At 44.3% G+C, this 26,378-nt stretch overlaps 1 long non-coding RNA gene across 1 annotated transcript in view; it reads right to left on the reverse strand.

Annotated features, from left to right (window-relative positions):
* LOC135904815 (uncharacterized) overlaps nucleotides 1-26,378 on the reverse strand; it is a 180,725-nt gene that overhangs the window by 3,578 nt on the left and 150,769 nt on the right. The window contains exon 2 of the long non-coding RNA XR_010565218.1: nucleotides 13,696-13,932. This is a non-coding gene — a long non-coding RNA (uncharacterized lncRNA). The remainder of the gene's footprint in view (nucleotides 1-13,695; nucleotides 13,933-26,378) is intronic.

Below are 26,378 nucleotides of genomic sequence, written 5' to 3' on the forward strand. Positions count from 1 at the left end.
TTGTTTTCACGCCTTGCCAGTAAAGGAATTGTCATCAACGCCGCCAAGAGTGAATTCGGTCAAACCGAACTCGAGTTCCTCGGTCATATCGTCGACGCTAACGGCATTCGACCTCTGCCGTCCAAGATTCGCGTCATCGAAAACTTTCCCCGACCGACCACACTCACCAAGCTTCGCCAATTTCTCGGATTCGTCAATTTCTACCGCCGATTCATTCCCGAGTGCGCACGACTTATGGCTCCGCTAGACGCTCTCCTGGTAAACAAGCGCAAACAAGTGCTTCAGTGGACTGAAGAGGCCGCAGACGCTTTCGCAAAAGTCAAGTCTGCCCTCGCCGACGCCACGCTGCTTAGACACCCAAAGCCAGACGCACCCACTACCATCATGACCGACGCTTCAAATACCGCCGTTGGTGCCGTTCTGCAGCAATTCATCGAGAATGAGTGGCATCCACTCGCTTTTTTCTCCAAGAAACTGAAGCCTGCGCAGTCCCGCTACAGCGTTTTCGGCCGTGAATTACTCGCTGTTTACCTGGCTATCAAGCATTTTCGCCATTTCCTCGAAGGCCGTGCATTCACTGTCTTGACTGACCACAAGCCCCTTGTGCACGCAACGAATCGTTCGGCGTCCTGTTACTCGCCCCGCGAGATTCGACAGCTTTCCTACATCTCCGAGTTTACAACAACGTTCCGCCACATCAAGGGCACCGACAACATTCCAGCTGACGTTCTGAGTCGTGTCAATGTCGTTTCCACGTTGACATCGGAACCTTTCATCATCGAGGCTGACTTACTCGCCAGTCAACAGCGTGATGACACTGAACTTCGTACACTCCGGAACTCGTCAACGTCCCTCAAATTGGAAGACGTCGTTGTGACCCCAGATGGTACGTCCATCGTCTGCGACACTTCTAACGACACACCTAGACCATACATTCCGGCATCCCTTCGCAGACGTCTATTCGAAACCGTGCACAACCTGTCGCACCCTGGCATACGCGCGACACAGAAGCTTCTTTCCAGTCGTTTCGTTTGGCCTCGGCTAAAGGCGCAAGTTCGCGATTGGGTTCGCTGCTGTTTGTCGTGTCAACGTTCGAAGATCCAGCGTCACCCCATTCCGCCTGCCAAGTCTTTTCTTCCACCGGATGCTCGTTTTGACACCGTACACCTGGACCTCGTCGGCCCTCTTCCACCTTCGAAAGGATACTGCTACATACTGACATGCATCGACCGTTACACACGGTGGCCAGAAGCTACACCTATATCTGATATCTCAGCGCCCACTGTTGCAGCAGCGTTCGTGTCTACGTGGATAGCAAGGTTCGGCTGCCCATCCACAATAATCACAGATCGCGGTCGACAGTTTGACTCAGCGCTCTTCAACGAGCTACTCAAACTACTCGGAACGACACGTTTTCGCACAACTGCTTACCACCCGCAGTCCAACGGACTAGTTGAACGTTTTCACCGGCATCTCAAGGCCTCCCTTATGGCACATGAATCGCCGGAGAAGTGGGTCCTGCATTTGCCTCTCGTGTTACTTGGCATCAGAGCCGCACTCAAGAGCGACCTAGGTTGCTCCTGTGCTGAGCTAGTCTACGGCACCCACCTACGCCTTCCGTGCGATTTCTTTGTCGCCACCCCCCAAACGCCTATGCCATCCCCTGCCGACTACGTAGCCGAACTGCAAGCTTTCTTCAGCCAGATGCGCCCCGTGCCTACACGTTCACAAGAAGCAAGGTCCCCGTACGTTTCTCCCACACTCAGCTCTGCTACCCACGTTTTCGTGCGTAACTGTGCCGTGCGGAAGCCTCTACAACCACACTACTCCGGGCCATATTGTGTTCTAGAGCGTCGTCCGACGACGTTTGTTGTGAATGTCAACGGCCGATCAGACACAATTGCCCTGGAACGTCTCAAACCCGCCTACATCGAAGCACCCGCGCCATCAGCTCCACCTGTATGCGACGCGACCCTGCTGCATCCTTCGTCGCCGCCTGCGCACGTGACACCGAAGACCAACGCCAAGACACGCCGCGTCACGTGGACTTTCCATCGTTCGTCGAACTTTCCTCCTCTCTAGGGGGGGAGCCCTCTGTATACCGGCAGCAGCATCGGCGTCGCACGAGAGTTGACGCGGACGCTCGCGTCTACACGAGGCTCGAGCGGCTGGCGCGTTCCGGCGCGGGCTAGCGTTCCGAAGATCATTAAAAAGAATGCTACGCTAAGCGACGGAGTGTCGGTTCTTCCTCTCCTGCGAGAGCCTGATACTTTGACGGTCTACGTGGTCGCACGTCGCCACAAGCCAAAGGGTGTAAACTGTTCTTAGAGTGTAATACCCCTAGACCTGTGGCATTCTACTCATCGAATGCCATTCGGTCTCTTGCGGTGCTACACAGTAAAATATAATGGCATTCGCAAATTATAGCAATGACGATCTGGAACAAAATTTGTGAAATTCAAAGAAATTTTGTGCTTATTAAACGCATTTAAGAACTTTTTCGAGTATTTTTAAAACGGACGAAAATATTTTGACGCCAATGATTCACAACTAAAAGCACATCGATCAACACATCAGTATGGCCGACGACCGCGACAAACTCCTGATGCAAAGAGTAATAGCGCTTGAGCACAGCCCGTGGTGAAAATATCATCGCGGCAAGAATAATTATTCTTTTTTATGTCTAAAAAATATCTTCTGACTTTGCTGATGCACGCATTATTTTTTCGCGTTACGTGTCGCTGTTGTCTACCTGGGGTAAAGAGTATACATTCGGTTCGAAATCGAATGCGAATGAGTTCCCGCTGCGCTCGCTCTTCCAGGAAAGTAACGCGGCGCTCGTTACTTTCCTGTCGGGAATGCTATGTTATGTTGATAACGCGCATGCCGTTGTTACTGGAAAGTACCGGGCTCGCAGCGTTAAAGAAAGAAAACGCATCAAGGCAGATGACGATTATTGTTGTGTGGCAGAAGGGGCACTCCAAAGGGTGTAACTTTGCCTACACTCTAAGAAAGGTTTACACCCTTTGGAGTGCCCCTTCTGCCACACAACGATAATCGTCATCTGCCTTGATGCGTTTCCTTTCTTTAACGCTGCGAGCCCGGTACTTTCCACTAACGAACGGCATGCGCGTTATCAGCATGATAGCATTCCCGACAGGAAAGTAGCGGGCGCGGCGTTTCCAAGAAAGGAAACGCATCAAGGCAAATGACGATTATCGTTGCGTGGCAGAACACTCTTAGAAATATTTACACCCTTGGGGGCCTATCTTGTCCCACAACAATAATCGTCATCTGCCTTGCTTGCGTTTCCTTTCTTGAAACTCGGCGCTCGCTACTTTCCTGTCGAGAATGCTGCGTCACACTGATAACGCGCATGCCGTTCGTGACTGGGAAGTACCGGGCTCGCAGCGTTAAAGAAAGGAAACGCGGGCAAGACAGATGACGATTATTGTTGTGGGACAAGATACGCCCCAAAGGGTGTAAATTTTTCTAGCACTCCTAGAAAAATTTACACCCTTTGGGGCGTATCTTGTCCCACAACGATAATCGTCATCTGTCTTGCCCGCGTTTCCTTTCTCTAACGCTGCGAGCCCGGTACTTCCCAGTCACGAACGGCATGCGCGTTATCAGTGTGACGCAGCATTCTCGACAGGAAAGTAGCGAGAGCCGAGTTTCAAGAAAGGAAACGCAAGCAAGGCAGATGACGATTATTGTTGTGGGACAAATATACACCCCAAAGGGTGCAACCGTTTTAAGAGTGAAGAGTGAAGGGGCACTCCGAAGGGTGTAAACTTTTCTTAGAGTGTAATCGTCATCTGTCTTGCCCGCGTTTCCTTTCTCTAACGCTGCGAGCCCGGTAGTTCCCAGTCACGAACGGCATGCGCGTTATCAGTGTGACGCAGCATTCTCGACAGGAAAGTAGCGAGCGCCGAGTTTTCAAGAAAGGAAACGCAAGCAAGGCAGATGACGATTATTGTTGTGGGACAAATATACACTGCAAAGGGTGCAACCGTTTTAAGAGTGTAACCATCATCTGCCTTGCTTTCGTTTCCTTTCTTGAAAACTCGGCGCTCGCTACTTTCCTGTCGAGAATGCTGCGTCACACTGATAACGCGCATGCCGTTCGTGACTGGGAAGTGCCGGGCTCGCAGCGTTAGAGAGAGGAAACGCGGGCAAGACAGATGACGATTACACTCTAAGAAAAGTTTACACCCTTTGGAGTGCCCCTTCTGCCACGCAACGATAATCGTCATCTGCCTTGATGCGTTTCCTTTCTTGGAAACGCCGCGCCCGCTACTTTCCTGTCGGAAATGCTATCATGCTGATAACGCGCATGCCGTTCGTTACTGGAAAGTACCGGGCTCGCAGCGTTAAAGAAAGGAAACGCATCAAGGCAGATGATTATGTCTTGAAACAAGTATCTTGGAAGGAGGTTTTTCAACAAAATGAGGCTCCGCTAGCATACAAAAGTTTCTTAAAGAAATGTTCAGCTGTTTATGCACAACATCTCATACACAACAAAAGAAACCACAACGCTTATCGGAAAGCTTGGATCACCAAAGAGCTTCTAAAAAAAATAAAGAAAAGAGATAAGCTTTATGCCAGCTTTATAAAATCTCGGAATGGCGAGGATCTAAAATGCTTCAAAATTTTTAGAAATAAGGTAAATAAAGAGCTAAGAAGATACAAGAAATCGCTATTATTTACGTACAGTTTCTTCATGCGAGGGACATGCAGAGAAAATGTGGAACAAGTTAAACGAGCTAATGGGACGCAAACAAAACACTCAACCTACAAAGAAAGTTTCTGTAAACGGATGCCTTTTAACCAGAGATCGTTTAGTTAATGCATTTAATGATTACATTACAGACACTGATTCCTATTCATCACATCACCATCATCATCATCATCATCATCATCATCAGCCTGGTTACGCCCACTGCAGGGCAAAGGCCTCTCCCATACTTCTCCAACAACCCCGGTCATGTACTAATTGTGGCCATGTCGTCCCTGCAAACTTCTTAATCTCATCCGCCCACCTAACTTTCTGCCGCCCCCTGCTACGCTTCCCTTGCCTTGGAATCCAGTCCGTAACCCTTAATGACCATCGGTTATCTTCCCTCCTCATTACATGTACTGCCCATGCCCATTTCTTTTTCTTGATTTCAACTAAGATGTCATTAACTCGCGTTTGTTCCCTCACCCAATCTGCTCTTTTCTTATCCCTTAACGTTACACCCATCATTCATCACAAAGCCCACCATATACATTTCACTTCCCTGCCCCTATGGACGCTACTTTTTTTTCAAGCAACAACCCCTACCGAGGTTTGTTCAGTTTTTCTCAAACTGAAAAATTTATGTAGCTGCGATGCTGATGGCCTCCAAATAATACCTATCAAACATGTCATTTGTGACATTGCACCTGTGTTAGTTTATATCTATAACTTATGCATAACATCAGGTACCTTTGCTGAAAAAATGAAAATCGCAAAAGTAATTGTATTATATACGAAAAGTGACAAGCTCGATATAAAAAACTGCCGGCCAATATCTATTCTCCCGCAGTTTCCTGAAGGTCTTGAAAAAATCATTTTAACAATTAACATCTTTCAGCAAGAAACATAAACTAATGACAGACGCTCAATACGGTTTTCAACAAGGTAGATCAACAGAACTAGCACTTGTAGCACAGAAATAATATATGCTGCAAAACCTCCGAAATAAGTTACTTGTAATTGGTCTATTCATAGACTTCACAAAAGCGTTCGACTGCATAAATCATGACCTCCTAATACTTAAGCTTGAAAGATATGGCATCAGGGGCCTTCCTCTTCAGTTACTGACATCCTACCTTAGAAATCGGCAGCAATATGTGTCTATAAACACTAGCATATCATCTACACAACAAATACAAACAGGTGTCCTTCAGGGAAGTATCCTCAGTCCATTTCTGTTTAACATCTACATTAACGACGTAGTTCTTACCCACCGAGAAGCAAAATTCATAAACTACGCAGATGATACAAGTGTTTTTTGTCAATCAACTCTTATATAGGCCTCATGGGTGCAGCGAACAATCGCTTAACCCATCTCTCAATATAGAACCAGGACAACTTTTTAAAAGTAAACTCCAATGAAACACACGCAGTCACATTCAAAACAAGAGGTACGTGTACTGCACTGACCAACAAGATATTTTACAACTCTGAGACTTTAGAGGTTGTTGACGCGGTAGAAGTACTTGGCGTATACTTTACCGACACATTGCAATGGGATGCTCATGTGGATTTTATACTCCAGAAACTGAGCCGCATAACAGGTATACTACATCGAAATCGGTACCTTTTACCAACGCATGCTAAATTGATCATTTCCAATGCACTGTTTGCCTCGCATGTAAATTATTACCATCTTGTATGGGGCACAACAGTCGCTTCCAATCTCTCTAAAATACTACTGATGCAAAAAAAAAAATACGCGCTATTGCAAATGTGCCGTACAACTCACAGACTGAAGGTCTTTTCACCAAGTACAACATAACAAAAAGTCATCATCTCTACAAAGAAACTCTCCTACGCACCTACTACATTCAGGCAAAAGATAGAAGCAACTTAATAACAAATATAGCAAACTTAAAAGAGAATACACCCACATATGACACGCGCAGCCATGAAATATAGCTCATACCTTTTTAGAGAACAAATTACGGCCATCAAATGGTCGCAAGCACCTTGCCACAGCTGCTAAATTCTTATCTAGAAGCCGGCATTGACATCCATGCCTTGAAACCATCGGAGCTCATATGTCTGGCGAAAACTATGATTTAAATCACCATGGTAAAGTGAAACCACATGTATTCACGGTGAAAGACATGTAATTACTCTCTTTAATCGATGTAACCCACTGTTATTTGTTTTCCTTTCTGAAAGTGTTCTTTGCCACCGGTCTACCAATATGTAAAGGGGGCCAGGGCCCACTCAAGCTGCAAATAAGCAGCTTTTACCTTGGCCCCCTCCATTTGCTTGTAAATGGGCCCAAATAAAATGAAATGAAATGAAAAGGAAATGTGCCATCTGAGGCAACAGCAATCCTAAAATTTTCGGAGGTCATGAACAATGGCGCACAACAGCGCCTCAAGCAAACACGTCTCTCTGCGTGTTCTGTGTACAAAGAAGATAGACAGCAGTGGTGCATGCAAGGTAACATTTACCATCAACTCACCACTCTTATATTGCACTAAACGCTGAAGAAATGAAACATTCGCCGTCAACATCACCGATAATTATCGTCAATCAGAGCAAACAGCCCAGAAAGCCACGCTTATGTCGATTCCGACAATTTGTGGCATCCGCATAATTTTTTACGTACGCAAACTTGTCTGGGGACGTTATTTCTGAAACTCACGGATGACATAATTGACCACCGCACAATGACAGCCACTGTATGTTGGCAGACGGTGCGACATTCAAACGTCTGAAAAACAGAAGGCCGTGCCAGTTCCGACCTACCAAGCGCTTGAATACTCCGCATGCTTGGCAGAAGTACGATGTGTTACGACGCCGGATATACTCGTTCCTTGTTGCTTGCCATCCAGCGTTACACAAATAGTAGTGGTCCGAGCTAGACATGCAATGGGCACCAGGAGGCCAGGTCACCGGGCAGTTATGATGACGATGCGTTGTAAAAATTTCAAGGATTTATTTAGAACATGGTGAAGGATCGAGATTGGAAGAGAGTGTAAAATACATGGCGGGAGTGGTTAAATAGCCCCGATGTGACAATAGATGCAGTCAGGTAGGTGACCTCGGGGGTCTTGGCGAAAAGAGGTGCAGTCTTTCCTTTGATTGGTCGTCGATTCACGTGGCATCCGCAATTGTCGTTGGATTGGCCATCTAGTTACTGGGCTAAGTTGCCGCCTTTTCCGACGAGGAAGTGCATGCATTCCCTTGCCACAGGTGCCTAGAAACCTTCCTTTTCCGCGGTGATGACTTCAGGCCCCAACCAAGAGCGCTTGACGCCAGGAGCGCTTCACATGACCACTGCATGCTACGACGCTTGAAAGAGGGCTGCATTCTTGTGTCTTCCAGAGGCTTCCTGGCCATTCTTTGTGGGCCGAAAGCGGTGAACCCCATCGCCTTCCTGTAATTGTCCCGCCATCGATGTTCTCTTCGGCGGGAGAGGAGGACATCGATGCGCCCAAGCAAGCATCCTGCCACTCCCAAAACACTCTATTAACTGGACTAACGATTTCCTAAATTATTAATTGACAACAATTTGTACATGCGAAAATTCCCGCAGAGCCCATCTCACGATGAATGTTGACGTTAATTTGATTAGCACTGAAGCAATGTAGCGACAAAACGTGTTGCCAAAGTCGAAACGTGTCTGCAGACGGACTCCTGTCTCGCGCTTCACAGGCTGCGCCATTTAGTGGCGCCAGTGTAACGACCACACTTGTAGCAGGTTCGATTCCGCTGAGAATCAGATAAATATTAAAATATAATTTTTGTAATCGTGGAGCGGTACATACGCAGTGGCAAACGCCTAAGCTACCCAAGTTCGTGTCAAAGATGTTCATTGAAGAGCAGCACACACCCACACTGGAATATACCCAGTGACCCAAGTGGCTATCGAAGAGGTTGTTTGAAAAGCAGCCCAGACCGAGTGGCACTTACCCAGTGCTCCAAGACCGCATCAGAGGGGCTTATTGAAGAGTAGTACATACCCAGTGGCAGATGCCTATATTTAGCTAAGTACGTTTCAAAGATGTTCATTGAAGAGCAGCGCACACTCATACTAGATTATACCCAGTGACCCAAGTTGCTATCAAAGAGGTTGATTGAAGAGCAGCCCAGACCGAGTGGCACGAACCCTGTGCCATAAGTCCACGTTAGGGGGGTTCATTGAAGAGCAGTACATAACCAGTGCCACATACCAAGCAGTGCCGCATCCTCAGTGACCCATGTCGGCATTAAATAGGTTCGTTGAAGAGCGGCACATAGACACACAGTGCCACATACTCAGCAACCCAAATTGGTCCGACAGTTCGTTTCGAACCCTTCACTCAGCACAGCAGCCCGCTGCGCTACCCATTCGACAATGGACTCTCCGTGACCCAGGTTGACAGGAAAACGGCTAGAGAAGTAGCCAGTCCCCGAAAACTGCGTGAAGTGCTGAAAGAATACTAATCGCATTAATAACTATTCTAGTTCCCTTTACTTCAGGTGTCCCAGGGCACGATTCTTGGGTCTCCTTTATTTTTAATATACGTTAACGAACCACCATCTAACGTTTCCTCTAATAGCCGGCTGTTTTCAGATGATTGTGCAATTTAACGCTCAATTATTAACCTCGTCGATGCTAACACGCTTCAATGCGGTGTTAACGAAGTGGAAAACTGGCGTGACTAGGTATGAGAGAGCTCAGAAAAAGAGAGAACTTAAAGAAAAAACTTTTTCTCGTTTTTTCCCAGGGTATAAAAAGCGGAAAAAAGCTAATGGTCCGTATTTACCCAATAAAATAGAGTACAATGATATAAGTTACACCCAAGTTATGTTTGTGTCAGGTTGTTAGTATAAGTATTGAGGCGATATGTTGTTTCGTCCAGTTCGTATGACCTTTTAATGGTGATGGTTTGCTAAATCTTCATCGTTTCTTGCTCAGAAAGGCAACCTCGATATGCTTCACGTATTGCAGGACATAGGATCCAAATTTTTCGAATGAAAGATGACAGGGAGGGCAACCAGGCCTCGTAACGCTTTCATTCATAATGATCAATAAAAACCTGCTTTGAAAGCCACGTCAGATGCCTTGCCTACTCTCTCAATGGACGCTTAAGTCGGTATCCAGAACGGAATTTGGTTTGTCTTAAACTAATGGCTAAAGTGCACGTGAGCCGAGAACATGGCATTTCAGTACACAATTTTTGAGTATCTGTTCTGCGCTTGCGTTTCTTGGTTTCAAAGCAAGCACGCCACCCTGTAGTAGTTCCATCTGTCGTTAACTGTATTCAGTGACATAAAAGTCCACCCATCCTTTACCTCCGTTCTACAGACCGAAATTTATTCCGCCGGCAGGCTTCCTCTGCGAAATAATAGCTTGAATTGGTTTTCTGTTGCTTATTCTTAGAAAGAAAGCCTCCAAAAAAGTTCCTGCTTTCCTTTGACTCTCAATTTTGATGCAAGATTTTGTGCTCTCACATTCTACGATATAACAGACCTTGTGGCTGCACAACTAGAACGCACTTCGAGAACAAGAATTTAGAGGTGTTGCTTCCGACAAATAAATTGATTCACTATATTTTATGTAGGGTGCATAATTTCGCTGTAGGTACACCGAAGAAAAGCTTTAGGTACCACAACTACATTATGTTTCGCCATTGGCAAAAAGCCCGTTTTTACCATGAGGGGAGGTAAAGCAGAAAAAAGGAAATCTAAATGCACCGCTGCCATGAAGTACTGGCAGCAGCGCACTGGCTCGCAAAGACGTCATGGATTGCTACAGTATTTACATTGATCTATTTGTGACTGTTTTTCATTAACGAAGAACTACATTGCGTTTTGAATGAACCAACGGCTCCACATAGCAATTTTTGAGGACCTTCCTGGCGTCAAACTGGTCTAAAAACGAGAAGAAAGCTCGAAAGCCGAAATGTCACATTTATGTGTTGGCTCTGAGGACGCCAACATAAATTTTAGAGAAGGCAGTTCGGTCTTCATTTCTTCAATAGAGTGAACAAAAATAGTTTCGTAAAAATTCTTCACCTTTGGTTTACTCGTTTCAAGAGAGTCGCAGAATAAAATCTACTTATGGCTGCTCCTTCCCCAACGTTCTGTGCATCCAAAGACACCCACAAGTTCGACCTATAGTTTATGCCATGGCGAATCAGCAACATGTAACAGACCACAAGGCATCCACAATACGAAAAACTAAATTTGCGAATATGTGCGGCAGACAGTTCTCCATCCTTCCCTCCATGATATAATAAAAGAGCGCAGCTTTTATGGACGGTCGACGAGAATCGCTAAAGCTAGCAAGAATCTATGAGGGAATGAAAAAGGGGGTTATTTATTACATGAGGCTTGCACTAACGTCATCGCAGCCGCCATGCTGGTGCTTGGGCATGGTGAGGAGCTGGGTCCGGTACGTCACGTGAAAGCTATCAATAGAATGTGGACATCTTGCCATAGCTTAAAGATGCGTCTTTGTATGCACCCTCGACAGCTGTTATTTTTAACTTCCGTATGCTGAGAATGGTTAGAATATTTTCCCAGTCTTTCTAAACTTTCCTAAAAAAATTTCAATTTTTTTCAGGTTGACGAAATTTCCAAAATTTTTAAATGAGTAGGCTCAACACGAGCCCCACGTCATTAAATGTTAAGAAAATATTGTTAGTTTCCTATCATAGGAGTAATTTTTACTCATAATCACAGTACTTCTTTCATGATTGTCAGATCTTCCACGCATGCTCTCACAAAAATTTAGGCATCAGCTTCTCTCTCCTCAAATGTTACGTGGTCCATCCACACAACATACGTCACTAACGATATAAGCTAACCGCGTCTTCCGTTGCCTACAATGTAGCCTTCATTTAGCCCCTTCCTCAGTGAGACTACTGGAGCGTCAAACTTTCATACGACCTGAACTGGGAGACGCATGCGCACTATTGGCCCTGACCAAACTAACTTCGTAAAAACCTTAGAATTAGTTCAAAACCGCGCCGTTCGCTTCATTTTTTTCTGATTATTCTTATTATTCAAGCGTTACCGCCATCAAATCTCGTGCTAACCTTCCCGATCTTTCATCATGTCGCAAAGTGCCTCGTCTTTTATTTTTTCATGAATTTTATCACGCAGCACCTCGAACCCCTGGGATAACACCAGCCCCCTCATCCTATAGTCCCTTCAACAAAACACCAGGTGCTTTCGGGCACCTGCAAGACCTTGGGCGACTCGAACACAGCTTGCCCGCCGTGGTTGCTCAGTGGCTATGGTGTTGGGCTGCTGAGCACAAGGTCGCGAGATTGAATCCCGGCCGGCCACGGCGGCCGCATTTCGATGGAGGCGAAATGCGAAAACACCCGTGTACTTAGATTTAGGTGCACGTTAAAGAACCCCAGGTAGTCAAAATTTCCGGAGTCTTCCACTACGGCGTGCCTCATAATCAGAAAGTGGTTTTGGCACATAAAACCCCATAATTTAATTTTCGAACACAGCTTGTTCTGCCATATCCATGTCCGGTAGAACAGCAAGCGAGGCTTTTCCTGGCGGGGTGACTAACTCCACTGGGTTTCATCGCTGGCCAGTGCCATCTTGGAGCGAGGGGCAATAGGGGCAGGAGGGGGGACTTAAATCAGTAGTACACCTTCCTTCAGTGCATTATTCCGCACATGAGTCATCATTATTCGACAGATTCAACGGATTGGATTGGTCTTCCCAGCGACGCTGGGAACCGCTACATCACTGTCCGGTGCAAAGAAGTCATTGACAGCATCTTCTACAATTAACTACGCCCACTCCTCACGCAATAGCCCTTTACTGGGGCGCTTTAACGTAAAAATATTCCAAACTTTTCTATTCCATTTCTGCTGTCAGCCCTCCGCGATGGGTGAAAAACTTTTTTGGAACACCCCCCCCCCTTCATTTGTCTGTCACGCGACGTCAGGAAAACCACGATACATCCCCATTTGATATGATGTGTTCCCACTGATTATGCATGATTTGAACGAAAAAAGAAAAACAGTTATTTCTGATTCGACGCCTTTTCACAATTAGCTCCCGGCTATTGGTCAAAAGTTTTCGGGCTGCACCCACTTCACCTGCCTGTCACGCGACGTCACAAAACCGCGAAAACGCACCGCGTCAAAGTGACGTGTACGTATTAACGATGCATTAATACGCCGAACAAAATTGAATTTTCTTCTGAATAGGCGCAGGCTGCCCCGTTCCGAAACGAATAAAAGATGGCTGCCGCCGATCGCTTAGGCGCTGGCTACTCGCATCTGCCGGAGAGCATGGGTTTATTTGCGTATAATAAAACTTCTTGCGTGGCCGTATAACGTTTTCGAGCATTTTCGGCACGTTTACGACCTCATTCGGCCAACTCTTCTTTGCTGAGGATCCTTTTTAGCGTCATTGTTAAGCTTCCGTTGCATGCCGCCGCGATTTTCGGCCAGCCACCGCAACCTAAGTAAGCGAAAGCGGACCAATCGCAGACGCCGGCACCACCCTCTTCGTCCGGTTATCTATTTTCAGTGCACTGGCTCTGCCCCATCGAATCCCTCTCCACTTGAGCGTTCTCCTCGCCTATTGTCAACCAATTAGACACGAAAAGCCACTCAGTGTGGGCAATGTTATTCGTTTTTCAAGCAAAGAAAAGTGACCACCAATGAACGAGGAGAGCGTTTGATTGGTCTGTTCAGACAACCCTGCGGGTGACCGCCGGGTGCTTGCGTCGGTGGTTACGCAAATGTGACGTCAAGAGATTGGAATAAGAACATATTGGAATAGTTTTACGTTATAGGGCCCCTGGGGTCTTTCAGGTACTTAAACAAACAAACAAACAAACAAACAAACAAACAAACAAACAAACAAACAAACAAACAAACAAACAAACAAATAAATAAATATCACCCCAGCTTTATCTCTTGGGCCAAAGTGAAGCTTCGAAAAAGAGTGACCCGGCGACTCACTCTGTCATTTCTGTGCTATGCTGGGCCAGCCGAGCTCGTCGGGCAAAGTCGAGGAAAGAAGTGCCTGTGGATCGGACTGAAGTCGGGCAGACTCAGTGGTGCGTTCTTGGAAGGCCACCGTACCGCGTGCAAACATGTGCACTCCTTGTCTTTGGGCCAGAAAACATCTAGAGGAGGCAGGGTGACGTCATGGCGTCGCCGTGAGGGTAGTGAGCACCAGTTACGTGATTGCGTCACCTGGAAAGAAGAAAACGCCGGTCACATGATGGCGTCACCGGTTAAGAACAGCTATAAAACAATGAGACGAGTAGCGAGAGAAAACACACTCTCTAACATTACATATACAACTGGAACTTCTGCTTTGTGGTATATTTATTTATTTATTTATTTATGGATACCGCGATCTCGGATAGAGATCATTGCAGGTGTGATGCATAAAAAGTGTTTGCATAAAAATGAACAAATACGATCAAATATAACTACGTATATAGTACTGAATGAACATAAGACTTTGTTAAATATCAAAAGCATAGACTTGATGAATAACAAAAATAATTTAGTGACAAAACAGCAAACCACAAATAACACCGAAAATGCCGAACAAGACCAAATAACACTGCACGCCTAACAAGCCCTAAATACTACAAGAAAAAGGCACACGGGGACATAAGTAACACTGCTCAAAGTATTGTTGTAAATATTTCTCAAATGAAGACACTGAATCCTGGGTTACAACATCATCGGCAAGGCTATTCCATTCTACAATGGTTCAGGGAATAAAAGAGTATTTAAAGTAGTTATTACATGGAACTAAAGGTATTATTTTAAAAAAATGTCGTTGTCTTGTAGCATAGCCTTCGGAGTAGTGATATGTGTTGTGTCTATGTAATAATATCCTTTTACGAGCTGGTAGAAGAACTTTAGTCGACAAATTCGAATTCTGTTGAAAACTGAAGGTACACCATTTCGCTTGATGAGTTCAGTACCTGACGTACGTACGACACACACACACACACACACACACACACACACACACACACACACACACACACACACACACACACACACACACACACACACGCACACGCACACACACACACACACACACGCACACACACACACACACACGCACACACACACACACACACACACACGCACGCACACGCACACACACCAGAAAGCTCCAGTCGTGAAGTAAAGTGTGAAAATTTGAGCAGCGTTATCTGCATATGTGACAGGAATGAAGTTATGCAATACTGGAGGGTTGGTTAGTTGGGGTTTAATGGCACAAAGGCAACTACGGCCATGCTGCGCCAGTCACAAGACAAAAGGAAACGCAAGGTTAGAGCAGCTAAACCTGCATTGCATTATAGTTCGTGTGAATAACCAGTTGTCTCTAAAAAGCGGAACAGGTTAGTAAATGGCACTAGCGGGTCCTCTGCCAGTAATAGGGCAGGGTGTAAAGGTATATGTAAATTATATAGGTTGTGTAAAAGCTTCCGTCGCTGTGTTTCAAACTGTGGACATGTTATAAGGATATGTACTACTGTATGAGGTTGATTGCATTTTTCGCAAGTCGGCGGGGTTTCTTTTCAGAGGAGAAAATTGTGTGTTAAATGTGTGTGTCCAATCCGAAATCGACTCAGGATCACCTCATAGAACCGTTGCTGGTGAGTGCACGACTTTCACTCCCCAATTACGGGTTTAGTAAGATGTAGCTTGTTGCTTATACAATGGTCCCATTCTTGTTGCCATATTGACATCAAGGCCTTCCTAATCGCCGTGATACTATCCCGATATGGAAGAGCCGTGTTTGTTATGTATTTGCGTGCTGCCATTGATGCACACCTATCCGCTGCTTCATTATCCGGTATACCAACATGGCTTAGTACCCAGCAAAACCTAATCGACCGGCCGTATTTGTTTAATGTTACCATGTTTAAAATATCCCCTATCAGGGTTTCACATACGGATTTCGCATGTAGAGCCTTCAGTGTGCTTAATGAATCAGAGTATATTACTGTGTTTTCGTGTTTGTCAGCGATGCTCTTTTTAACTACAGCCCATATTGAGTAGACTTCGGCTGTGTAGACAGAGGCATGTTGTGGTAATCGAATACTTATTTCCCCATGTTCCGCTACGGCCCTCACACCCATGTGTTTTTTTGTTTTAGAGCCATCGGTGTAAAATTCAAAGTAATTTTCGTATTTGTCCTGAACAGCGCGGAATTCTTGTATAATGTGTTCGTGTGGGGTGTCTTTCTTCTTCAAATGTGTCAATGTCCAGTCACATAACGGTTCAAAATCATAACACAGGGCCAAACGCTGTGCCTTTCTGGCAACCTGGAGGACTTCGCGAGGAGTGTCATAATCCCGAACATATTCCTCATATCGCAGGGCAAGCGGCTTAATCATGTTCGGTTCTTTTGTATAGTGTAAGCGTGAGTTGCACTGTGTGACAATGTTGAAACATGTGTGCTGTGGTGAGGACTGAATTCTGAGTACATAAGAAAACGTTAGTAGCACTCGGCGCTGCTGTAAAGGAGGTTCATTACAGACAACATATAAACTCTGGACAGGCGATATTCTGTAAGCACCACTTGCCAGTCGCAGTCCAAGGTTATGAATTGGATCAAGTCGTCGGACGTAAGATAGTCTGGCTGAACCATATATGATGCTACCGTAGTCTAATATACTACGCACCGAAGTGCGGTAGATGCGTAGCAGGCATTTACGGTCAGAGCCCCAGCGCTTCCGGGACAGGACTTTGAGGATGGTAAGTGCATTGTTCGCTTTAATTTTAAGGCTAGTTATGTGCGCGACAAAGTTTAACTTTTTATGAAGCAGAACACCCAGAAACTTGTGTTCTTGTTTTACCGGTAGTGTGGCTTCCTGTAGTTTAAGGATGGGATCTGGTTGTAGGCCTCTTTTTTGTATAGAGACAACAGTAATAGTCTTTTCGCTTGAGAAGTGAAAAACGTTTTCAGATGCCCACTGCGTTAGTTTATTTAATGTAATTCGAATTTGCCGTTCCTAGGCTGCCACGTTCGATGCACGACACGCAATTTGTAGATCATCCCCATATAATGAATGCATCACAGAGGATGGAATTACATTATGGACCGAGTTCATTTTCACCACAAACAATGTTGTGCTTAATACGCATTCCTGAGGCACATCGTTTTCCTGAATAAATACGCGGGACAGCACCGTTCCTAAACGCACTTGGAATGTTCGGTCGGACATGAAATCGGCTAGACATTTACGCGTTCTACCGCGGATCCGTAAATCCGCTAAGTCCCTTAAAATACCAAACCTCCATGTTGTGTCGTACGCCTGCTATAAATCAAAGAAAACAGTGAGACAATATTGTTTGTGTAGAAAGGCCACACGTATCTCGTGTTCTAGCCTAACTAGGTGATCTGTTGTACAGCAACCTTTCTTGTACCCACACTGATGATTATCTAGCAGGTTCCCTGTTTCAAGGACGTATGTCAATCTTATGTTGATGATGGCTTCATAGGACTTAGCAAGACAACTTATGAGTGCTATGGGTCTATAACTAGTTGCTGTTGTGGGAGGTTTTCCAGCTTTCAAGAAAGGGATTAGAATGGCTTTCTTCCACTCTTTGGGCATTTTTCACGTTTCCCAGATTATGTTGAAGAAATGAAGCAAGGTCTCAAGTGCTTTAGGGGATAGGTGAGCTAGCATTGAGTAATGTATCTGTCCGGACCGGGTGCTGTTTTTTTGCCAGTAGTAAGTATTCTGTTGATTTCTGGAAGTGTTAAAGCGGCATTATACAGTCATTCTGAACTTCCTGTGGTCGGAAGCTTTAGTTTTTCTGCTAATTGCTTATGTTTTACAAATGCAGCAGAGTAGTTTTCTGAGCTTGATATACCATGGAAATGTTGCCCTAATATGCCTGGTTGTTCTTCTGTATTTGTTTGCGTACCTGGAGGTGAGAGTATGGGGATAGTGTATAAAGCGTAGTCGCCTCTAAACTTACGAACCTGATCCCACATTCGTTTGGATGTTATTGAGATATTTATAGAAGAGGCATAATTTTTCCAGGACTGTCTTTCGGCTTGCCTGCGTGTGTACCTGGCTTTCGCTTTTGATTTTTTAAAGAGTAGATTTTCTTGTGTTGGGGTATCGCCGAAAGATACCCCACGCTTTGTTTTGTAGTTTTTTTGTTTGTGTACATTCCTTCGTCCACCAGGGTTTCAGGTTTTTTCTTAAGAACCCAGAGGATTGGGGGATTGTTTCTGCTGCTGCAACAAGTATACAGGTGGTAATCTTCTCATTCATTTCGTCTATTGTTAGCTCATCTGATATGTTATCCAGAGTGGCCTTTTCAGTAAAGAGAGGCCAGTCTGCTAGATGGAGTTTCCAACGGGGTGGTCTTAATGGTATGGTAGGAGAAGGAGGTGTTCTTTTAGTAATAGCAGGCATATGGTCACTACCATAGGGGTTGTCAATAACACTCCATTGAAAATCGCTCAAGAGAGATGGAGAGCACAGTGCCAGATCTAGGCAACTCATAGCTCCTGTGCTTGGGGAGTAGTAAGTTGCCGCACCGGTGTTTAAAAGGGTAAAATCTTCAAGGGTTTGACCCGTGGTGTCAATACTTTTACTTCCCCATCACGTGTTATGTGAATTAAAATCACCACCTATTAAATATGGTTCAGGTAGCTGGTTTAAAATTAACTCTAGATCTCTTACGCTAAAATGTGAATGCGGCGGAATGTATACTGAACCAATGGTGATGGTTTTGTGAGCTAAAACGGTGACAACAACGCCTTCTATGTGAGTGTTAATGGGAACTTCTCTGGCTGCTATACCACCTGACAGAACAATGGCTACACCACATGACAGCCGGTTCGCCTGAGTACGGTCGCGCCGTACAACAGCGAAACCTTTTAAAATGTTTTTGTGTTTTTCGCCTAGGTTTGTTTCCTGTAAGACAGGGCCACAGGAGAGAAGTTTATTAACATGTCTTTGATGTCACCCAAGTTGTGTAAGATACCTCTGGATTCCATTGGATAATAAAAGCCATTATGAAACTGAAAGATAAAAAATGGCATTAGCGAGTGAATAGGAGATAAGAAAGATGTTATGCGACATAGATCTAAAGAAGTCTGATACAAAGGAGCAATAACCTTTAGGTTATCGCTTTCTTAGTTAAGGTGGTTATTGGGACTTTGTCCCTCCTTTCGCGCTCGAGGGAGCGCTTGTCCTTCGGCGTCGATGACACTGGAGTTCTTGGGTCGACCTCCATCGCTCTCTCTGAAGCGCTGGAGGACCGCGAGCTGGGCGCCGAAACACGTGTCTCGGGCCTTGCGGTTCGTTTGATCTTAGGGACCTGCGGGACTGGTGTCTGCAGGGCCTTCGAAGAAGGTGGAGCAGTACTGGCTGCTTCGACCACGGTGGCGGGAGGCGTCACTACGAGACCACTGTGCGTGGGCTCGCAGGACTCCTCAGGCCTCTGTGACGATGCCCCCACCTTCGTCACATCGGCATAACTACGTCGCGAAAGGTATGGCAGTCGCTTTCTGGCTTCAAAGAACGATATTTTTTCTTTCACGGTTAGCGCAATTACTTCTTTTTCTTTTTTCCAGCAAGGGCAAGACCACGAGTAAGAGGGATGATTTCCTTTGCAGTTAACACAATGTGCGGAAGAGGCAATTCTCAGATTGGTGTTCATTGGAGCTGCAATTAGCCCAAGTTGTTTGTCCTCGGCATGCATGTGAAGCATGTCCGAACCTTTGGCACTTGAAACATCGTCTGGGGTTTGGGATATATGGTCTCACATTGACTTTAACATAACCTGCATCGAGTGAAGTAGGCATTACGCTTGTTCCGAAGGAGAGTATAACATGTTTGGTGGGGATTTCTTGGTCGTTTCTGTGGATAACTATTTTTTGTACTTTAGTAACATTTTGTTCCTGGAAACCTTCCAGCAGTTCCTCATCGCTTGAGCCAATAAAGTCTTCTTCAGACATTACTCCCCTGCTTGTATTAAGTGTTCTGTGGGCTGAAACAGTCATTGTCGCGTCGCCAATACTGGTAAGTTCAGAGAGCTTATCTGCTTGATCTTTATCATTCAATTCTAGGAGGAGGTCCCCGCTAGACAATTTCGAGGCTTTGTATGTCGGTCCGATTTTATCTTTCAGGCATTTGGCTACCAGGAATGGAGGGGGCTTTCTAACAGGCATGCTGCTTTCACTGTGGACTACATAGTACTTGGGGAAAGACGGAGCGTTGCTCCGAAAGGAAAATTGGAACGGTACTTCGGTGCGGCATCTTTTCAGACGCCGATCATAGCCAACAGAGGCTTGCGCTGCCATAGGAAAATGTGTATGTTCGGCAACAGCGCCGACCGCCCATCACGGAACCCAACGAGGGGACGTGGCAGAGCTTGTATACAAGCCTGCCCGACGCCAGTCGTACGTCATCACTATAACCAAATATGGTGTACCCAAGGTAGGATAGCCACACAAGGTTAACCCTTGCTGCTAAGGAGAAAGGAAGTAAACAGAAGAGAGAAGATAGGAAAGGCCAGAAAGTGAGAGAGAAAGACGAAGATTCGAGGAGAAAGAGACAGGAATAGGCGACTGCCGATTTCCCCCGGGTGGGTCAACCCGAGGGTGCCGTCTGCGTGAAGCAGAGGCCAAAGAGCTGTGCTGCCTCCGCCGAGGGGCCTTAAAGGTCCAAACACCCGGCATCGGCTGAACCCCCAGGATCCCCCTTTCCCTGGGCACGGCTAAGCCACGCACGGCTACACGTAGGAGGGTCCAACCCTCGTGTGCTCGGGTACGTGATGTCGCAACACTCCAAACACCTGCTCACGCAGACGCCCCTGCGGGGGGAATATTAATCGAGGTGATTACTGTGTAATCAAAATGAAATGGGTACCAACACCGATCCTCGGGAGACTCCGGCAGGGACTGCAGAAGTCCCTGCGTTAAATTTGTTAAAAAACCTACCATTTGTTGTTTATTAAAATACCTTCGAAAACGTTCTAGACACACTTCATGAAGAGATAGCATTCTAATGCGTTGAGTAGCATACAATTATGAGCAGTGTGGAATTTTTTTTTCACCGCAATGAACCCGCCTATTACAGTGCTTGTTCCGGTATGCTTAAAATATTTAAAATAGATAACACAGCGATTGACCTCTTGTTTAAAAAAGTGCTGGCTGGGTTTTAGACTTATTTTCGTTCGACAAAAATCATAACCTGTTTGCCCTGAGTTTTTAAAACTGTGTTAATAGCGCTAAGAGAAGCTACTAGGCGACAATTTTCGGGAAGGTTACGGTTTCTGTTTTGTATATGGGAACAACTTGAGTAAGTTTTCGTAGATCTGGGTACGTATATAAATGTGTAAAATACGTGACTGAAAGATGTCTCCAATGAAGAGAAAATAATTTATAAGCAATATTTCAGTTAAATGGTGATACATTATTATATACGATGCTGTGTTTGCGTAACATCGTATTAACTACCGGGACAATTTAATTTATTTCGGCGTATTTACATATAATTGTTGACCTTATTAGGACGAGTAACTAGCGTAACATCACGACACGAGTTCATAATTTCCTAGCGGATTCTACAAAAGTAGTAATTGAAAGGCGCAACTATTAAATCGGTCGATATTTCCATCACTTGAACATCGGATATAGTGTTATGATTAGTGGTGGGTTTCATTATTATGGAGTTCATAATCTGCCACGTCAGTTTAGAGTTTTTTAATTACTAACAATGAGTTGAGAATAGAACTCTTTCTTACAGGCACACGCGAATCATGCCATATGATTTGGAGCTGGCCCTATTTTTTTAGTAAAAGGTACCTCGATTTTGTTAAATCTTTGTGTGCCAGTAGTCTTTTTGTTTTATGTTCTAAAATAGCACAGACAATCTGAGCATGAACAGACTGATGGTGAAACCTTTTTCCCGAACACAGTAAACTGCACTAGGTTCTTTTAACTCATTACTGTGTAACTCGATCATACCTTTCGTTTTCATTTATGTTGTTTTGTGCAATATGATTAATTACTGAGAAACGTTGCTTTAAAGTGCGAAAATTGATTTTCTTGCAGCCGTTTGCTGTTCGTTGGGAAGTGTTGTCTGTACGGAGAAATGAACTAAATGTCGAAAGAATAAATGAAAATTACTGTGTCATATACAATACAACTGCTAGCTGTTATGTTGAAATCGCAAGGTACATGGTCATGTGATGATGGCAATCAAATAGTGACTCCGGTAGGGCTCACAATAACATTATGAAAAGCCGTAAGAGCTAATGAGTAAAGTATGCACTGCTTTCATCTTTTATAGAGTCAACGTTGAAGTACCCACATATCATTATTTTTGTTGAAGCTACCGACATGCACAAGCACTGCTTGAAGATAACGCAAGAAAGTAAGCATGTTTTGGTTCGAACTACGATAGGTGACAACAATGGTTACGGTGGTAGATTTTGCTGCAAGGTCCAATTAATGCGAAATAGCATTGGAAATCAACGAAATTACAGTTGATGTCGTCATTTGGGAATAGCGTTGTACCACTGCCTCGACAACGAGGAACTGAAAAAAAAAACAGGCAATGTTTGTTACTGCATAAGTGAATGAAGAAATGCCATAGCCTGGGATATTCTGAACTTTACATTTCAGCCATGCTTGAAATCTAAGTATAAAGTATAACTGAAAAGAATTAGCTGCTGGAATGGATCAAAGAGTGCCGACGTTTTTGTACGAACAGCGCACGTTGCACTTGCCAAGGCGAAATATAACGAAAAAAAAGAAAAGCCGGCAGAACTCATTTACGATGATTGCCTAAGTTCTGGCGCCCAGTTTCCACCCAGGAAAGTTTCTACTTCTTTTCCCTTTTATGCGCAGTATCTGTAAAATGTTTTTTCTCAACATACAGGCTCATTAATGTACACTGTTCCAGTGCCGTCAAAGCGAAATTTTGTGATACCAAAATCTTGATTTCTTCAGCACCGCTTGGATATCATCGTGGACCAGGCGAAACGCGAACTTGACAACGTTTGGCTTTTCCTTGTCTTTGCTGAGAACGCGACGAGTTGCGTCCACGTCTGCTCATATACTCTTTAGTTGCGGTGAGTAGGTTTGTGTTCGCGACTTGGTTTTGCGAGTGTAGTCCGATACAGCGGCAAGGAAGAAATAAAAACATGCCCATTGAGGTTCGGGTTAAATGAACCATCTGCTTACTCAATGTGGCTCCATTTCACTAAAGTATGCTAAATATTTCTGCACACGACGACTTTACTGAATGCAGTGCCATGCTTGACGGGATGTTCATGGTGTGGTATTCCGTCAGCGGGAGTAATGGAATCGCTTTTTTTCTTCCGTCTCGTAATGGGAGTCGAGGAGGGGGGCATGCCGCCAATAAATAACTCGTGCACTTGCTTAGAGTCGGTGAGTTAGCTCTTTTCATCAATATACGCTGGATGACTGAATAAATCAAGATTCAATTACTCCGTAATTACGAAGGCTCACTTGCAATTGCGCAAAGGATCATTCTATACCACCTCGTACTTCAATGGAGTCCGCAGCACGTTGGAATAAAATTATGGAACTTCGACACATTTATTGACAGTCCGTCATAATTTGTCGCTGAAAGGGATCTGGCTAGAACACAAAATTTTTTTAAGGACATCTACGAGTGTGTCGACTAACTTTTCATTAGGCTTCGTGGGAACGTCCTTGATATGTAGATGCTGTTGACTGCTCTGCGTTTAAGTTATGTAACCTCTTTTAGTGTTTTATCTAGTTGATCGTGCAGCTGCCTATTTCAGTTCTTGCTCAGTACTACTTGTTCCTGCTTCCCACCTTTCCAAGTCATTGTTATATTATTTATATGTTTGATACTTCACTACAGATTTCTTGCGTTTTATGCGCACACTATTGAGCTGAAGGTTTCGCATTTAACGCCAAGATCCATCAAAGTTTTAGCAATTTCCTTGACTGTCCTAGGTGACTTTTCCCTTTATATACGACACATCGCAGGGCAGCCCGGGCACTGAAATAATAATTCACATGCACCTATAATATGACACGTATCTGTTGTAATCTGCGTGGTCGAAGCCAACTGCAATATAATAAAATCATTTCCGGTTATCTTAGAGTTTTTGAACATTAACAACATAATATGTTAAGTTGTCTTAGTTGTTATATATTTCGAAAGTAGAATAATGAGTGCTGAAATCTGACTGCTTTTCACGCCGGATGTGAGTACATAAATCGTTAGGAGCTAACCACTGATTAAGAGTGTTGATGCAAACTGACCTCCTGGAACGGAATACTGTCGAAGAAAAAAATATCAGGCGATATAAGCGAGTTAGGTTAACCATTTTGACAAACCGGACGTAATAGACTCTCCTTTTCTTGCATAGGACGCAGCTCTTTGCTTTTCGATGCCGGAAGCCTAACATTATGTTTTTTCCGGAGGCGGAAATTTAAGCGTTTCACAAACAGCATCAATGCAACCGTTCACAATCCGTTTCACAATGGACCAGAAATATGCGCTATAGCTAATAACGGTACTGGTACGCTCAATATATATATATATATATATATATATATATATATATATATATATATATATATATATATATATATATATATATATATATATATATATATATATATATATAAATATATATATATATATATATATATATATATATATATATATATATATATATATATATATACATATATATATATATATATATATATATATATATATATATATATATATATATATATATATATATATATATATATATATATATATATATATATATATATATATATATATAGAGCGATGGCTGGCAAAATAAGCAGACCTTACTCAGACTGCAAAGTATCTTTAGCATAATTTAAAAAGCATATTTAGCGCCAGCGAACAAGGACAGAGGGGAGACGACACGACAATGCGCTAACTTCAACAACTTGATTTTCCGGAAACCATTTAACCCATGCACAGTGGCGCCACCTCATCCAAATTTTAACCACCCAAAACAGCTGTCCCCTCATTTTACAAGTCGACCGAATGGGCACTAACACGCGTATCATTATTTCGACAGATAGCCTGAGCCTCAATATTCTCTCGCACAGTTTTATCTTTGTGCTTCGCAAGAACCCGGCAGGGTCAATACTCAGGCGCAGAGCCGCATTGCTGACAGTGATTTGACAGATGACCGTGTTGCTTATTTCTTACGTTTAGAGTATGTTCTCGTAGCCAGTCATTAGGACACCTTCCTGTCTGTCCGATGTATTTTTTCCCACAGGACAGCGGGAGCTCGTAAACAACAGCTTCTACGGGACCCACTGGTGCTTCACGATGATTCGCAGAGCCTCCGACAGCTGGCTTACGGTACTGGTCCGTTAACCGACATATTTTCGCGAGTTTTTCTGGCACTGGAAAGACCCCTGTTGTGTCCACCCGGCTAGCCATTTTCTTAAGACTATGTAATGCTCTATGCAAATAGGGCTCTACCGCTACCTTCGCTCTGCGTTCCGTCCGTTGATTTGCCACGTCCCGGGTTGTGCTGCCTGACGAGCATCTTTTTAACAGCCCTTATACGACCCTCTACGAGCACAATGCTCACTTGAACTGAGACTCGCCAACACCAGAACCAACCTGGCTCACTGAGGCTCACTTTGTAGTGCAGGTACCAATATAGCAAACATGTAGGTGTTATTGCACTTCGCGGTGTAGTATGAAGACGCTAAGCAAGTTGACAACAGAAAACGTCATGCGGTTGTAGTTTTGCTTGACGGACGCTGCTCGTATAGCGCTGAAGAAAAGAACTTTTTTTTTTTTACCCAACGGTGAAGAAATAAACTTTAAGAAGCTGCGGGCTCTATATAGTGTTCTTTTTGGGCATGCGAACGCTCGCATTCACAGATGTTATATTTGCTGTGAAGAGGGTTTGCGCTTAAGACGAACCTGATGCAAATTTCGAGAACCTGTAGAAGGCAACTTCAAAATATTGTTCTTGCTTGAAACAAAGAAGTAATCAAATGAAGCCTTCTCAGTTTGGAAAAAAATACAATACCCCATCGGCAGCGTTACTGAGCATATTTTTCCTAAGACCGCATCAGTGCTCAATTGCCGGCTAAACTTAGGCCAAAAATGATTTCTTTTTGCATATTTATCGCCACCTGTGCGCACTTCTGCGCAATATTTCTGCCCAAAAACATTTTTCGCGCAAAGTAAATATCCTAGGCATTTAGCATTTACAAAATTTGCGTTTCTGCATGAAGCGATCTTTTGAAATATAAGGAGACAAATATACGAGGTGTCCCAACTATCATGCACCAAGATTTAAAATTATGCAAATGCCACGTAGCTGGACATAACTCAAGTAATGTTGTTTGCCGCCGCTTGGAGATACTCAGATTATTTGTTACATTCTGCCTAATTACATAAGTAGTTCGAATTATTTAATTAACTTCTAAAATATTATAATTAGATGAAAAGTGTCAATGTGAAGGTTGTAGAGCAGCATAAAAGCTCCCGATACAGCTTTCGGTTGCTGAATACGTGCTACATGAAGTTGTTTTCGCGAGCGTTAAAGAAGCTCGCGAATACACGCAAAATTGCCGCGCGACTGACCGTTCGATGCACTTTAACGCTCACACTTCGCGG

The sequence above is a fragment of the Dermacentor albipictus genome, chromosome 1, assembly GCF_038994185.2.
Source record: "Dermacentor albipictus isolate Rhodes 1998 colony chromosome 1, USDA_Dalb.pri_finalv2, whole genome shotgun sequence".
Classification (NCBI taxonomy): domain Eukaryota; kingdom Metazoa; phylum Arthropoda; class Arachnida; order Ixodida; family Ixodidae; genus Dermacentor; species Dermacentor albipictus.